The sequence below is a fragment of the Lactuca virosa genome, chromosome 1, assembly GCF_052849685.1.
Source record: "Lactuca virosa cultivar CGN04683 chromosome 1, Lactuca_virosa_CGN04683_v6, whole genome shotgun sequence".
In the NCBI taxonomy this organism is placed as follows: domain Eukaryota; kingdom Viridiplantae; phylum Streptophyta; class Magnoliopsida; order Asterales; family Asteraceae; genus Lactuca; species Lactuca virosa.
The window spans coordinates 250662969-250678075 of record NC_136426.1 but is presented as its reverse complement, the minus strand read 5'-3'; positions in this window follow the sequence as shown (position 1 = coordinate 250678075).

The window sequence follows — 15107 nt, the reverse complement described above, 5'->3', positions numbered from 1 at the left end:
ATAACAAAATATCAGAGTGAAACTTCCAGGCTGAAGACTGTGGTGTGTGCCATGCGATCATCCCGAGCCCTTCCCTTTGCTAGTGGAAGTACCTGAAACCAAAACTGAATACCGTAAGCACGAAGCTTAGTGAGCTCCCCCTAACTACCACATACCATACAGTAACACATAAACACATACTGGGCCTTGCCCACTGTATCGGACCGAAGTCCGGACTAACTTGGGCCTTGCCCACTACATCGGACCGAAGTCCGGACTAACTTGGGCCTTGCCCACTGCATCGGACCGCAGCCCGGAATAACATGGGCCTTGCCTACTGCATCGGACCGTAGCCCGAAATAACTTGGGCCTTGCCCACTGCATCGGACCGAAGTTCGGAATAACTGAACATATCATATACATAAACATGTAACATAAACATATAAGTACTGCATCAGACCGAAGTCCGGAACACAAGGCACATAACATAAATATGCATGAATCACAAAGACATCAAGCATACATTCTACTTCTCGGGACCACCCCGGCATCTGGCCGAAGTCCGGAAACATATAAACTGCATCGGGCTAACCCCGACATCGGACTGAAGTCCGGAAGTACTAATATCTAAAGGGGCCGACATTGTGGCCGTAGACCCGTTCCTAAAGGAGGAAACTCACCTTGCAAAACTGGCTGCTGAAACACTGAGCGGAAAATATCTGACTGCTGCTCCGGCGACTCTCCGACTATAATTTCCACAATGACACTTAGTCAGAAACTGACAACTATCCTTAGGGTAAATTGACCATTTTACCGCTGTCTAAAGTCCACATCCAGGTCAAAGTCAACTTTCCAGTTGACCGGACTCGCCGAGTTGACCCGCCAACTCGCCGAGTCCCAATCCTTTCATCTATCCCCAACTCGTCTCCATTCTTCGAGTTTAGCAAGAACTCGACGAGTTCTCATTCAATCATAACATCGGGACAATCTTCATCTGACTCACCGAGTTCCTTCCGAACTCGTCGAGTTTATCTTCATCACATGAGTGTCTAGGCTGTGACTCACCGAGTTGTATGAACACTCGTCGAGTCCATCTTCATAAGTTGGGAGATGGCTTTGGACTCGCCGAGTACGTTCCTGCACTCGTCGAGTCCATGGTTTCCAGATCCATGGCTATGTCCATTTCATTGAGTCCCTTCCCTGGACTCCTCTAAACCCTTCTAAACTCAATTGGGTTCTCTGAATCATAACAGTTTTGGGAATCAACCCCCCGACTCGCCGAGTCCCAAGAACGACTCGTCGAGTCTATGCATGTCCAAGTCTAAAACTCGACTTCTGATGTGCAAAAATCATCCAGAAGGTAGATCTAGGCTCCTAATATCGGTATAACACGTAAAGTCATGAACTTTACGTTCATGCATGGGGCTTTTGTGCTCAAAAGACCACAAATGAGGTTTATTTCATACTTGGGGTTCTCATGGCCATAAAGATGGCACCTTTATGCCATGAGGACCCTCTAAGGTTGCAGATCTAAGTGCAAATCGACCTGGGACGTTCAAGTCTCAAAGGTCAAGCTCCTTGGACCCAAAACCTCATAAAGATGACCACAAGGAGATCTAAGAAACTACAAGTCAAGTATGAAGCTTGATTACCAGTAAGTGAAGAGAAGCTGATGTTGTTCTTGGATCTACAATCTCCTCTTGAAGTCCTCCTTCTTCCTATTCTTCTCACAAGCTTCAACTACACCAAATAACTCTCAAAATCACAAAGAAAGCTCAAGTTCACTTATGGAGGGTTAGGGTTTTGGGAGTACTGCTCTTTAGGTGATGGAGGCTGAACAAGAGGCCTATAATGTTGCTTAAATAGGGTGCAAACCCTAAATATTAGGGTTTCTCCCAGTCTGGCCTACTCGTCGAGTCAAGACGTGGACTTGCCGAGTAGATCACTTAAACCCGCGTCCAAACCTGGCATCTACTCGACGAGTCAGGGCTACAACTCGTCGAGTAGATCTTATAAAAATGACATTTAAAGAATTAAAACGTACCAGAAACGGGGCGTTACACATCCTAGATCCAATTCAATTAGGGTTGCATGCACACATAGGATTGTATGTTTTACTCAAAACCCATCATTTATGACTGGTTGTGTGTTTTGTGTTTATCAACAGAAACAGATTAGTTCATTCCTTATTAACAGACAAAAGGTTTTCCATATTCCGCATTTGTAATCTATAATGATCTAATACGATAAAAAATTTGATAAGTTTCACTAAGTTCATGGATTGATAATGATTTTTGAATATGACTGGTAAGTAGCATGTTGTAGTAGGACACAATTTAATAGTAAGACAATATAGGAAAAATATACATGAAAGTATATTTCTTTTTACAGGACAACTTATCACTTGAAATTAGCTTTTTATGCATAAATGCAACAACTGTTGGTTAAGGCATCAATATCTTTTCATAATGTGTCACTTTAATATGAAAGATACATTGTCATGGGATGATTTGTTAACTTTAAGAATAATATATATATTTTTAAATCATTTCCATATTGCTTTGTGGGTTTCTACATGTCTTAACAAAGTTATCCTGCATACAAGGCTGAAAGTGACATTCTTTACAAGGTACATTCCACTTTTTCTACAAATAAATTCACCGACTTCAACTTTTAACGGTAAATAGATCAATTTTAAAGCACAAAGTTTATGTAGTTACATAACATTCATGCAAAACTTGAATATGAAAGCAGATATTTACGAAATTGATAATCTAAATCATACGTTTTTGTCTTTACAGTTTAATTTTTTGGTTGTTGTCCGGTTTGAGATAGGTCAAAATGAAATCCACGTTTACCATTTTATCGATCTAACCACTGGACTATTACTTTTCATTGGTTTAGCTAATAATCAAAAAATATATTAGCATAATGCCTAAATCGATAAAATTGTGAAAGTATGTTCTGCTTTTTTATATTTTTCGCTCTCTCAAAATAGGTTAACCGGAAAAAATGGTTTTTTAAATGGTGAAAAAATTTATAATGGTTTAATTACTACAAAAACTAGTTAAAGTGGCTAAGTTGATAAAAATGGTGAACATATATAATCCAGACTACCCTTGCTTCAGTAGCCCAAACATCAATCATACCTATACAAGATATTATTGGGTTGGGGAGTTCTGCTGGAATGAATATTCCTGCTGCAAGACAGGTAATAAAATAAGTATTTTTTTTGTTCTTCATTTATTCAACCAAAATCTGGTATATGAATTTTTTTTTAAAATCTCAAAACAGTCTACAATTTAGGGTTGTAGGATACCAAATTCTATGGATTTTTCTAGAATAAAACAAAAGCAAAGAGGCTAAGGGGTATGCTTTTGATGTATAAACACTTATTATTACTTTTCAAGTTTGATATCTACAAAGGATTTACTTTTTTTTGGTTTTCAAATTCCATAATAATAAAAATAAACCGAAATACACAAGACAAAGACCGATATATAACAAGAAGTAAACAATAATCGCCAAAGTTTTCATCAATGCCTTGATAAGAGAAAACTTTGAAGGACAATGTTGTTATAGAAGTTAATGAAATTAGAATGTTGTATTAGGCATATAAATCAAAGCACATTGGCATCTCTCACATTTTTAGCTTCATTCGGACAATCCCATGATATACACACTTTTAAATTGCAGTGATACGCGTTGAAGACTATAAATATACGCTGCTATTTTATGGGTGGCAAAATTTTTTGTTATTTGGTTGTTTATAAAAAGTATGTCGCTATTTCTTCTTTCTAATAAAGAGATTTACTATTCCTCTGAACATTCAATGGGTTTTAAAGTATTTTTAGTTTAAATTTTTTAGTTCAAAAGTACATTGCTATTTCATGCATTTAACCTATTTTGCTTGCTTTGCTTGTTTGTAATATTAGATGAGTAAGTCAATTTTACTGACCTATGCGAAATGAATAATTGTTGCACTTAAATAATTAAACTTGATTTTGCTAAACCAAAGTACCTGAAATAACCCACTTACATAAAGTTTATCTTGGTAGTTTAATTATTGATTTACTTGAAAATTTATAATCAAACCCCCTGTTCGACATATTTTCTTGCCACGACTATACTTTTTCACGATAAGGTGTGTCTGGTTTTTTACCTATATATTATCTTAAAAACTATTATGTTACAATCTCTATATTCACTCCAAATTACTATGTAATCATTTCTATCGATAACAAGCACAAAATGGCCAAAATGATCGGAGCTGTCCAAATCCATACCCCGCAAAGCGGGGTTCCTCATCTAGTTGAAATAATAACTTGCCCGGTTCATTTTTTTAAGATTTGTTGAAAATTTTGGGCCCTTCATAAGTTTGAGCCCTAGGTTGTCGCTCAGGTTGCCTATCCTCCTAGCACGAAATTGTCGTAAAGAATACCAAATGTCAATGTGCCTGTACAATTAGTGTTAATATTAATCGCTACCAAGTTGGTAAAATTTTCAGAGTTCTTCAAGGCAAATTTCATGGGACGGTATGAAGGTACACTAAAACTATCCCAAAGAAAATGTGGACATAAGGAGTCCAACTAAAGATTCTATAAAGAAGCGCTTGCGGTAAGCAACCCGACATAAGGTTTGGAAAATTTTCTTTTCTTATCCTTTTGTCTTTTTATTTTATTTTTTTAATTTTTTTGCATTAGTTTTGTAACTAAATCCCAATACTTTTATTTACTGAATGTGAATGAACTATTAAACTGGGAAGTTGAGTTTAATCGTTGAATAAAGGAAAAAACATAAAAATCATAGGTTTATAATTTCTTAGAAGCAAATTCGCGGCAAGATATTATAATCTCGACACTATTTTGATAACAAACTTTAAACACTAACACACCGTCTGACGGGACGTGAATATATTATCACGCCTAGATTAAGCCGTAAAAGAAATTTATAAATACAAGAATTCTAAGTCTAAAAATATTCATAAGAATTATTTAGCTATCTAAAAGTTCAGAAACCCTAATTTCTTTTCTAATATCCTTAAACAGTAATGTAGATACTTCTCACTTTTATTCTTTAATTTAATAGGTCATTGCTGGTATATATTCTTGATCTATATTGATTCAGATTCTAATGACCCACTCTTTCTTCATAAGATGATATTTTATTATGAAAAATTCATTTTACTAAGAACAATTATTTTATGAATGTTAAAACTTTTCATTTTTGTTAATGAAATTCACTGCCATATAATTCTATTGAAAGACACCTGTTTTAGAAAAAAATTGAAGAAAAATAATTTTTACCAATTTTCGCGCCGCGATTGGTAAATCCCACGAAGAAAATCGTACAGATTAGAAAGAAATTTTTATTTTACAAATTACTACCCACTGATTTGATAAAACTATTACTAATGTCAAGGTACAAATTTATGAAGTTTAAGGACATTCCTAAGTTACAAAATACTCTATTTAACTCTCGTTTGCCAAATCTAGAAGAAAGGGAGATCAAGATTGGTAAAGCACTTGATTAAGGAACCCTTGCTTCAATAGGATTGGAGCAAGACATAACTATACATCTTACAAAGTCATTGACAATAGAGGATGAAGACTTGCCCTTAATTTCTATATCATGGAGCAACATATTCATCAGAATGAAGTGATTTATAAAGAGTTGGTATACGAATTCTATGCAACTATAATCTTTAAACCTAAAGTTACTAATTATCGTGAAAAGAGGATCCCTAACTTTTCGACTAGGAGGAAAAACTAGAAAATGTAGTATATTAGAATTAGCATGGAGGTGTGGACTATACACAAAAAAGGAAGCTATGAGGAAGGAATGCAACAAATACATATCAATGTTGCTAAGAAAGATACCAAAAGATTTTGATCACCAAGGTCCTTGGAAGAAAATTGGATATGGAAGCTTTGATTTAAATTAACCATCTAGAAGAATCAAAATCTTATGCATAGAATAATACACCAAGTAATTGTAAATACCATCGTTCATAACGAGAATGAAGAGCTGGTGTGTCGTAATTACCTTTACCTCTTGAGTAAGCTATTGAAATTTGAAGAAGATGTAAACTTACCATATTGTCTTATATACTATATAGGAATTTATAGAGGAGGACCAACCCGTAGCAAGTTTATTGTTGGAGGCCACTTTATCACAAGGATTTCCAACTTATTTGATATCTCATCAAATGAAGTGATATTAACTATGATGGTTTATGCACCCAAAATTATGGACATGGGCTTTCTTAAATCCATTGATGCCTTCGGAGAGATTCAAGGATTTACAAGATTAAAGAAGGTGAAGGATGAAAGTGAATAAGAGAAAGGGAATGAAAAGGAAGGGAATATTTCATGAAAGAGATGTCGAGAACATGATGGTCGTACTGAGAAAATCTGTCATTTACCAGTGTTACGTTAAAGACCAATTTTCACGCCGCACATTCATATTCTAGTTGAGATTTCATTCTAAAACGCTTGAATTTTAAGAAATAATTATTGGTTTCAACAAAAGAGTAATTACCAACTCACACAATTATAAGAAAGGTAGGATATTGACAAAAGAAGAGATGATACATGCCAGTTTTTCCACTACACCAAAGGGGAGTATTATTCTTTTCTTTACTTTTTACATTTATATATAACAAGGTCATTGCATAATTGTAACACCCTGTTACAGATCATTCTGTGATTCAGGGCCATGGGCCGGAAGTCGACTGTGTAAAGGCTTTGGACCTTAAGGAGGCGAAGTTTAGTCCTTGTAGAAGGAGGTAATGATGGTTGCGAGGTCTTAACCTTTGAATTGTGTTTTGCGCCGAAGGGTAAAAGGGGAAAATCATGGGTCAGGATCTTGCATGAAAAATGGATTTTTGTTGGAGAAGTGTTTAGTCCAAGATATCTAGATAATATTATGGGGCTCTTCAATACATTTCCATGGATATAAAGATCATTGAAAACGGAATTGGAACAAAAACGTTATGACCATTTGAAGTTAGGAATGTTTTGGGCTTAGTCTAGTACGTTAGGCGTACAGGAAGTATGTTGGGCATACTGGGCATCCCTGGTAGGCTGGGCGTACTAGGAGTATGTTGGGCATACATGATCATTACCCAAACCTTATTTTCGTGGTTTGAGCCCTATTTAAGCTTCTTAACTTCCCCAAATCCTTTCCATTCTCAACCTCCACCTCTCCAACACCCTACCTTGAAATCCTAACCCTATTTTGAGCCTTTTGATAAAAAAGGTGTTTTTGAGATCTTTTGAGTGTGCTTAGTGCATCATGGACAAGAAGAAGCTCATTGTAGAAGTGTTGGTTGCTATGGAGCTTGTAGATCCAGACTTTGTTCACCTTGATCTTTCTTCGAGAGGTATAAAGCTTGAATCTTGTTGAAGCATTTGTTAGATCTAGCTAGTTTTGGGTGTTATGAGCTTTTGGTCACTTTAATGCATAAAATATAGATCTTCAAAGTTTTTGACCTTGTTATGGATAAAGTTGAAATCTTTATGCATCTAAACATCATATTAATTCAGATCTAAAGGCTGGAGACTTGGACATAATGGATTAAGTTGAAAAAGACGCACTTTTGCTCCCTTTGAGACTAATCTAATGGATAAAGTTGGAAACTTTAACCAATATGGAGCTATAAGGAACCATAAAAATGTGATCTTGGTCCTTCTATCCATTCCATACAAAAGTTATGATGTCTTAATGGATTATAAGTTAGGGTTTTGGCTTTTGGACCTTTTCTAGGCATGGAAATTCATAAAGGTGGGAACTTCATGACTAAGAATGATGTTATGGGTCTAGATCTGAGTGTTAGGTGAAAGGACTTAAGAGAATAAGCACTTAAAGGAAAAGTGCCAGTTGATTGAGTATGCTGGGAGTACCTTTAAGTATGTTGCGCATACTCATGTGGAGTCCCATCTCTATATGGTGAGTACGCCATGCGTACGAGCTGAGGATGTTGGGCGTACTCAACCTAAAGTTGGACTTGTTGAGTTGTTGACTTTTACGTTCGTTCACCGTTGAGTTTTTGACCGAGTTTGACCTTGGGTCAAACTTGAGGATTTGGGCTATTAATTAAGATTTTATCTGGTTCTGGCGTAGTGGATTCGTGTTAGTTGATTTGCGGGTGCAAGAAGTGTAGAAATAGGATCGTATGGTAGTGTTTTAGAGTTCTGCGATTCAGGTAAGTCTTCTCACTATGACCGTGGGTCGAAGGTACCAACACCGGCCCACTAAATTGTGTATGTAGGATTCTTGCTATCCTTGTGACTTTTGTATGCCTTCCTGTGTGGTAGTATACACGTCCTGACCAGTTGGGTCTTATTGTTGTTACTATGATATATGATACTGTGTGTGCTGAGACTTCGAGTAGTCTACATGGTTGCTGATAACCCACATGGTGTGCTCTTTACCCACTGAGACTTCGGTTAGTCTCCAGGGTTGCTGATAACCTATAGCTGTTTATTTGTGTTGTGCTGTGTGTGGTATTTTGGAGAACTCACTAAGGTTTATGCTTAAGGATAATGGTTTAAATGGTTCAGGTTTTTCTTATATTAAACGAGGGTCACGAATCAGTTGTATCATATCCGTTTGGAGATTTCTACACATGATAACTTTTGACAATACTCTGATAAATGTTTGAATCAAATGGTGTTATCTAGATCCTTGTTGTTCTAAATTAAATAAATACTTTTATTTTTAAATGAAAAATCCTGGTCTGAATATTGGGGCGTTACAAGCTGGTATCAGAGGGGGCTGGTGGAGGGTAGGAACATGGTTTGGCACCATGAATCCGTTGCAGCATTTTTGTTTTTATTAGCCTTTCAGTTATAGCTGTCCGGGATGAAGATGGGTCTGATGATTGTTTGGGCCTTAGTGGCCATGTCAGGTTGGGATTGAATGGTATAGATCTATATGAGTGTTTAATTTTGAGGTCTTGGGGGCCCTGCTTGAGGTAGTGCCAGTCTGAGTCGTAAGACTCAAAGAGGGAGCAATTGTGTTGAGCGACTCGAAGATTTCAGCCTTGAGGTTGAGTGATCGGCTGATGGTTTATGATGTCATTTCCTATAACCAGTATTATGTTCTTCCAGTTTTCTATGTTAGGGGAGAGAGATATCAAGCGTATGATTTTAGAAATTGGAGGACGACCAATTGGGGAAACTGGATGGTTGCGATATTTGCAGCAAGGGTGGAAGTGCACCAGAGGATTCTTGTGGTTTGATCGCCTCGAGAAAATTTCACATGTAGAAAGAGATTCAGGTTCGTAGAGACTGTAAAAGATGGGTACAAGGGTATGCCTTCTTTGAGTTCAGTTAGAGCATGTTTTAACGGGTGGTTCCAGGCGATCATGAGAAGTTAATCGGGAACGAAAACTTTCGTTGTCTATGTTGTATCTCGATTAAGAGGTTGATGCCTCTTGTTTTCTGATTGAGTCTCGCGATGGGGTGAAGGTTAGGGATTCAGAGGCGAAGTATGTGGTAGTTCATTTGTTCCTGGATGGAGAATCGGTGCTTCGAAGGGACTATCAGAGTTTTTGCTTGTGCATCTGCATGAGATTCTTAATGATAGAGGCGGTTATGATTGGGAAGTTTTCGAGGTCTCCATATGAGATTTGGAATGTCCTTGAGTTTGTTGGGACCTTATCTGAGAGATCATTTTGTGTTATGTTATGCATTCCAGGAGTCAGGGATGGTATGTGTCTGGCTGAGTCGATTTGAGGTGTGGTTTGTCTGAGATGTTAGTTGGTGATAGTTTGAACCTAGTTGGGGGAGAATTGGGTATGCTACTTGGAAGATCATCGATCTGTTTGAGTTCATGGTTCTAGAAGAATGGGTTGCAGGGATCGGCGGTTCGGGTATGCGAGGCTTTGGTTCGAGACGAGGGTGCAAAGCAAGTTGCCATATGATGTATGTGCTTAGGAATACATGAGTTGTCTTCACGGTAGGAAGTTATGGCTCAAGGAGCTCATTTTAGCTAGTAATCCATTTCAAGGATGTCGATGAACTGATCAAGGGGTGGTTAGGTCGCTCGGGTCGAGTACCGATTGTTGGAGGATTTGTTAGCTCGATGTATAGATTGCTAACTATAGTCTAAGATAAGAAGTGGCTGATCTGTCAATCAATTTTAGAGTTTGAGATGTGTATTTCCACATGGGTTTAGTTCAGTCAAATAAGTTGGATTACTGGGTTGTTGTCAGTGCATTCTCGATCGTTGGTTGTTTCTCGTTTATTGTCAATAGTTGGGATGCTTCGAAGAGTTTGAGTTGTATAAGTTGGAGGTCAGTGGACGGGACAACCTTTCTTCAAGTTCTATTGATAGTATATCTTAGCTTCTGGGTATATTTGCCCTAAATTGTTGGATTGTGGAATTATTGTCTATAGCAGACTCGGGTTTGATTCGGTACTAAGTAGAGCGACGAAGTAAATATCTATCTATTTCGAATTTTGGGTCTTTTGGGTTCTTTGTCATCATTTGGAATTATAAAATGATGTGGAATTGTATCTGATGGGTTTTATACAAACAATCCTATGTGTGCATGCAACCCTAGAATCAGATCTATGTTTTGTTATTAGATATACAACATTATGAACACATGAAGAACCCTAGCATGCTCCTAGTAATTTCGAAATTTACAAAGGAGAAAGGTTTACATACCTCTTGTTGTTATATTGTAATAACAACTCAAATCTTCAATCTTCTTGTCTTGAAAGCAAGTACCACAAGTGTAGTACCTCTAATGGCTCACAAACACCAAGAGCAATGGAGAGGCAAAAGAGAGAGAGAGAAGGGAGAGGTAGAAAATCGGCTCTAGGACTTCTAATCGTCAAGTGTACGATTTTCCTAGGCCAGGGGGTCTTTATATAACTGTAGGGATTAGGGTTTCAGTCCTTATCCTTATCTGGTTGCTTAGCCACCAAGCAGCCCAAGGATAATTCTAGAAGCCCTATCATTGGACGAATTTTAGGGCCTTATCCCCTTGAATTCGTCCACCTTATCCCTAGGGCATCCTTTTCCCTACTTTCCAACTATCATAATTGCATTTCAGTCCCCCTAGTTTAGTTAATTTCTTTTGATCACAAAATTAATTCCTAATTAATTATTGAGCAATATTAACTAAACAAATATGATTTATCTTTTAATATATTATTCTTATAATATATTAATAAACCATAATAACCTCTTTCTCTATTATTTCTCCAATCAAGTTGCTTTGGTGAAGGCAACCCAAAAGGACCATGCACAACCGGGTCAAGTAGTTACCAAATATGGTTACGGGCTTAGACACTAATCCAACAGTCTCCCACTTGGATAAGTTTAGTAACCATAAATGCAAGTAGAATCCGATTAGCAATCGTAGCTCTCAAAGACGCTGTCTAACTCTGATCCTATCAGTAACCTGTCCTTTAGATAAGGGATCGGATGATCCTCTGTTCTAGATATCATGTGGACAATCACATGGAACATAGTCATACTTATTGTCCATCAGTTTGTTTCTCGATCTCAGATTCATTTGACATAGAACTTAATTGAACACATCAATTTTGTCCTGACCGGGCCCGACACATAAGTCAAATAAAATCATCGAGGGGCCCTGATATCGCTTTTACCCTCTTAGGATAAAAGGAACAGATAAACTTCGACTTATATGCATTTAATATTCACTAATTAAATCATGCACAACAATGCGTTTTATAACATCAAGTTACTGATGCGTTTTCGCATTATCAATGCACAACCAATAAGCAAACAATAAACCATATATCTAGGTTTTAAGACCATATGATATTATCGTCTTGCGATCACTCGTGATAAATTCCATGAAGTGATTCCAGCAAGCGTGGGTTTATTCCAATGCTCAAAACTTGTTCATAAGCACTCATGAACGTTGTAGCAAACCTTTGCTATGTCTAATACACTTTAGACAATCTACACACCAATTCATGACAGTCTTCTTTCATACCTACTTCCAACATATGAACGACTGTGGACCATTCGAATAATTCGATTTAAATAACTCATTTATTCAGGAAGTCAAAATATGCAAGATGAAACAATAGGTAAATAATTAACATAAGACAGTAACTTTACTAATAAATAATACTCATTTATTTAATCATCAAATCTAAATTACATTTATCTATTACACATTTTCAAACTATCTAATCTAAACTAATATCGTCCTTCAGCCCAATGCTCCTAGCGTGCTGCAAGTGCTTAACCCTACTCAGTCCCTTCGTAAGTGGATCTGCTGGGTTATCTTCCGACGATACCCTCTTCACAACGAGGAGTCCTTCTTCTACACGATGTCAAATAAAGTGATATTTTCTGTCGATATGCTGAGATCTACCGTGATCCCTCGGTTCCTTGGTCAAGGCAACCGCTCCTTCATTATCACAGAACATTTCCATGGGCTCCTGTATGGCTGGCACAACTCCAAGGTCTCCAATGAAATTCTTCAGCCATATTGCCTCTTTTGATGCTTCGCTCGCTGTAATGTACTCTGATTCGCACGTTGAATCAGCTATGGTCTCTTGCTTGGAACTTTTCCAAGTCACTGCTCCTCCATTAAGGGTAAAGAACCAGCCCGACTGTGAACGGTAATTGTCCCTGTCGGTCTAAAAACTGGCGTCACTAAACCCTCGCACCTTTAAGTCATCACTCCCACCGAAAACTAGAAACCATTCCTTGGTCCTCCGAAGGTACTTAAGAATATTCTTGACTGCGGTCCAATGTGCTTTGCCAGGGTTCCCTTTATATCTACTGACCTTGCTCAAAGCGAAGACCACATCAGGGCGAGTACAAGTCATAGCATACATGATCGAGCCAACTGCGGAAGCGTAGGGTACTCGACTCATCTCTGCTATCTCGACTTCGGTATTCGAACTTTGAGTCTTACTCAACTTGGCATTACTCTGGATTGGTAACTCCCCTTTCTTGGAATTATCCATACTAAAACGTTTTAGTACCTTGTCCAAGTAAGTATTCTGACTAAGTCCTATTAGTCTTTTACTCCTGTTTCTCACTATCCTTATTCCCAAAATATAAGCAGCTTCTCCGAGGTCCTTCATAGCGAAGCACTTCCCGAGCCAGGATTTAACTTCCTGAAGTGTCGGGATGTCGTTTCCTATGAGCAGTATGTCATCGACATACAATACGAGGAAGCTCACTATACTCCCACTGGCTTTGACATATATGCATGATTCATCTTCGCTTCGCAGAAAACCAAACTCTTTGACTTTCTCGTCGAAACAAAGATTCCATCTGCGAGATGCTTGCTTAAGTCCATAAATGGACTTCTCAAGATTACACACTCTATTGGGATGCTTCGCATTGACAAAACCCTCTGGCTGAGCCATGTTAACATCCTCAGCCAACTTCCCATTAAGGAAAGCGGTTTTGACATCTATCTGCCATATTTCATAGTCATGAAATGCAGCAATGGCCAGCATCACCCTGATAGACTTTATCTTCACAACTGGTGAGAAGGTTTCATCATAGTCAACTCCAGGAGTTTGAGTGAAACCCTTCGCAACTAATCGCGCCTTATAAGTGTGCACGTTTCCATCCATGTCGGTCTTCTTCTTGAAAATCCATTTGCACCCGACCGTCTTACGACCTGGTACGTTGTCAACCAAATTCCAAACTTGGTTGTCATACATGGGCTGAATCTCGCTATCCATAGCCTCTTTCCATTTCACAAACTCCGGGCCTGCCATGGCTTCCTTATAGCTGTTAGGTTCATCTAAATTCAGTAGTGTACTATCACTAATGAACGTACCCCCTTCTGTAGTAATATGAAAACCATAAAACTGGGGTGGAACACTAACCCTTTCGGAACGACGAAGAGGTAAGGACTCATCAATCGGTTCAACCGGAGTTTCCTCCTCGGGTTGAGCGCCGGTGTGGGAGGTTCCTTCATCACTCGACTCTTGAATCTCTTCAAGATCGATTTTCCTCCTACTGTCCCCTTGGCTTATGAGTTCTCTTTCTCGGAAAACCCCTCTCCTCGCAACGAAGACAACATTGTCACTCGGTCTATAAAAGAGATATCCAAAGGACTTCTGCGGGCAGCCGATGAAAATACACCGCTCACTACGAGGTTCGAGCTTGTCGTGAGTTTCTCGTCTTACGAAAGCCTCGCAACCCCAAACCTTGATATGTGCTAACGGGGGAGCCTTCCCTATCCACATCTCGTGAGGTGTTTTGGCAACCTTCTTCGTAGGGACTAAGTTAAGGATATGGGCGGCAGTCTCTAAGGCATACCCCCAGAACGAGATAGGTAGTGAAGCACGACTCATCATGGAACGAACCATGTCTAGCAAGGTTCGATTACGCCTCGCAGCTACACCATTCAACTGCGGTGTCCTAGGTGGCGTTAATTGCGATACTATTCCGCATTCCTTGAGGTATTCGTGGAATTCAAGACTTAGGTACTCTCCTCCTCGATCGGATCGAAGCATCTTGATTTTCCTGCCCAATTGATTCTCCACTTCTTGCTTAAACTCTTTGAACTTTTCAAAGGTTTCCGACTTGTGCTTGATTAAGTATATATACCCATATCTGCTATAATCGTCGGTGAAAGTCACATAGAAGCGGTTCACATCCCTTGTGGTGGATCTAAAGGGCCCACAAACATCGGTGTGTATGAGATCCAATAGAACCTCACCCCTCTCACAAGTGCCAGTGAAGGGTGATTTGGTCATCTTTCCAAGTAAACAAGATTCGCACACGTCATCGTCCCTAAGGTCGAATGACTCCAACACTCCATCCTTTTGGAGTTGGGCTATGCGTTTCTTGTTGACATGTCCAAGACGACAATGCCACAAGCATGCTTTATCCATACTATTGGAAGAATCAACACACAACACATCATTTCCTAAGTTATCTACAACCATCACAGTCTCATATATTCCATTACAAGGCAATGCTTCAAAATATAAAACATTATTAAGATAAGCATAAATAGAACCCTTTTTGATTATCAAATGAATATCTAAAACCTTGTCTATATAAACCATGAAATGAAATGATGTTTCTTGCCATATCTGGCGAATAGCAACAATTGTTTAAATCTAAGCCTAATCCATTACTAAGTACTAAGGAAT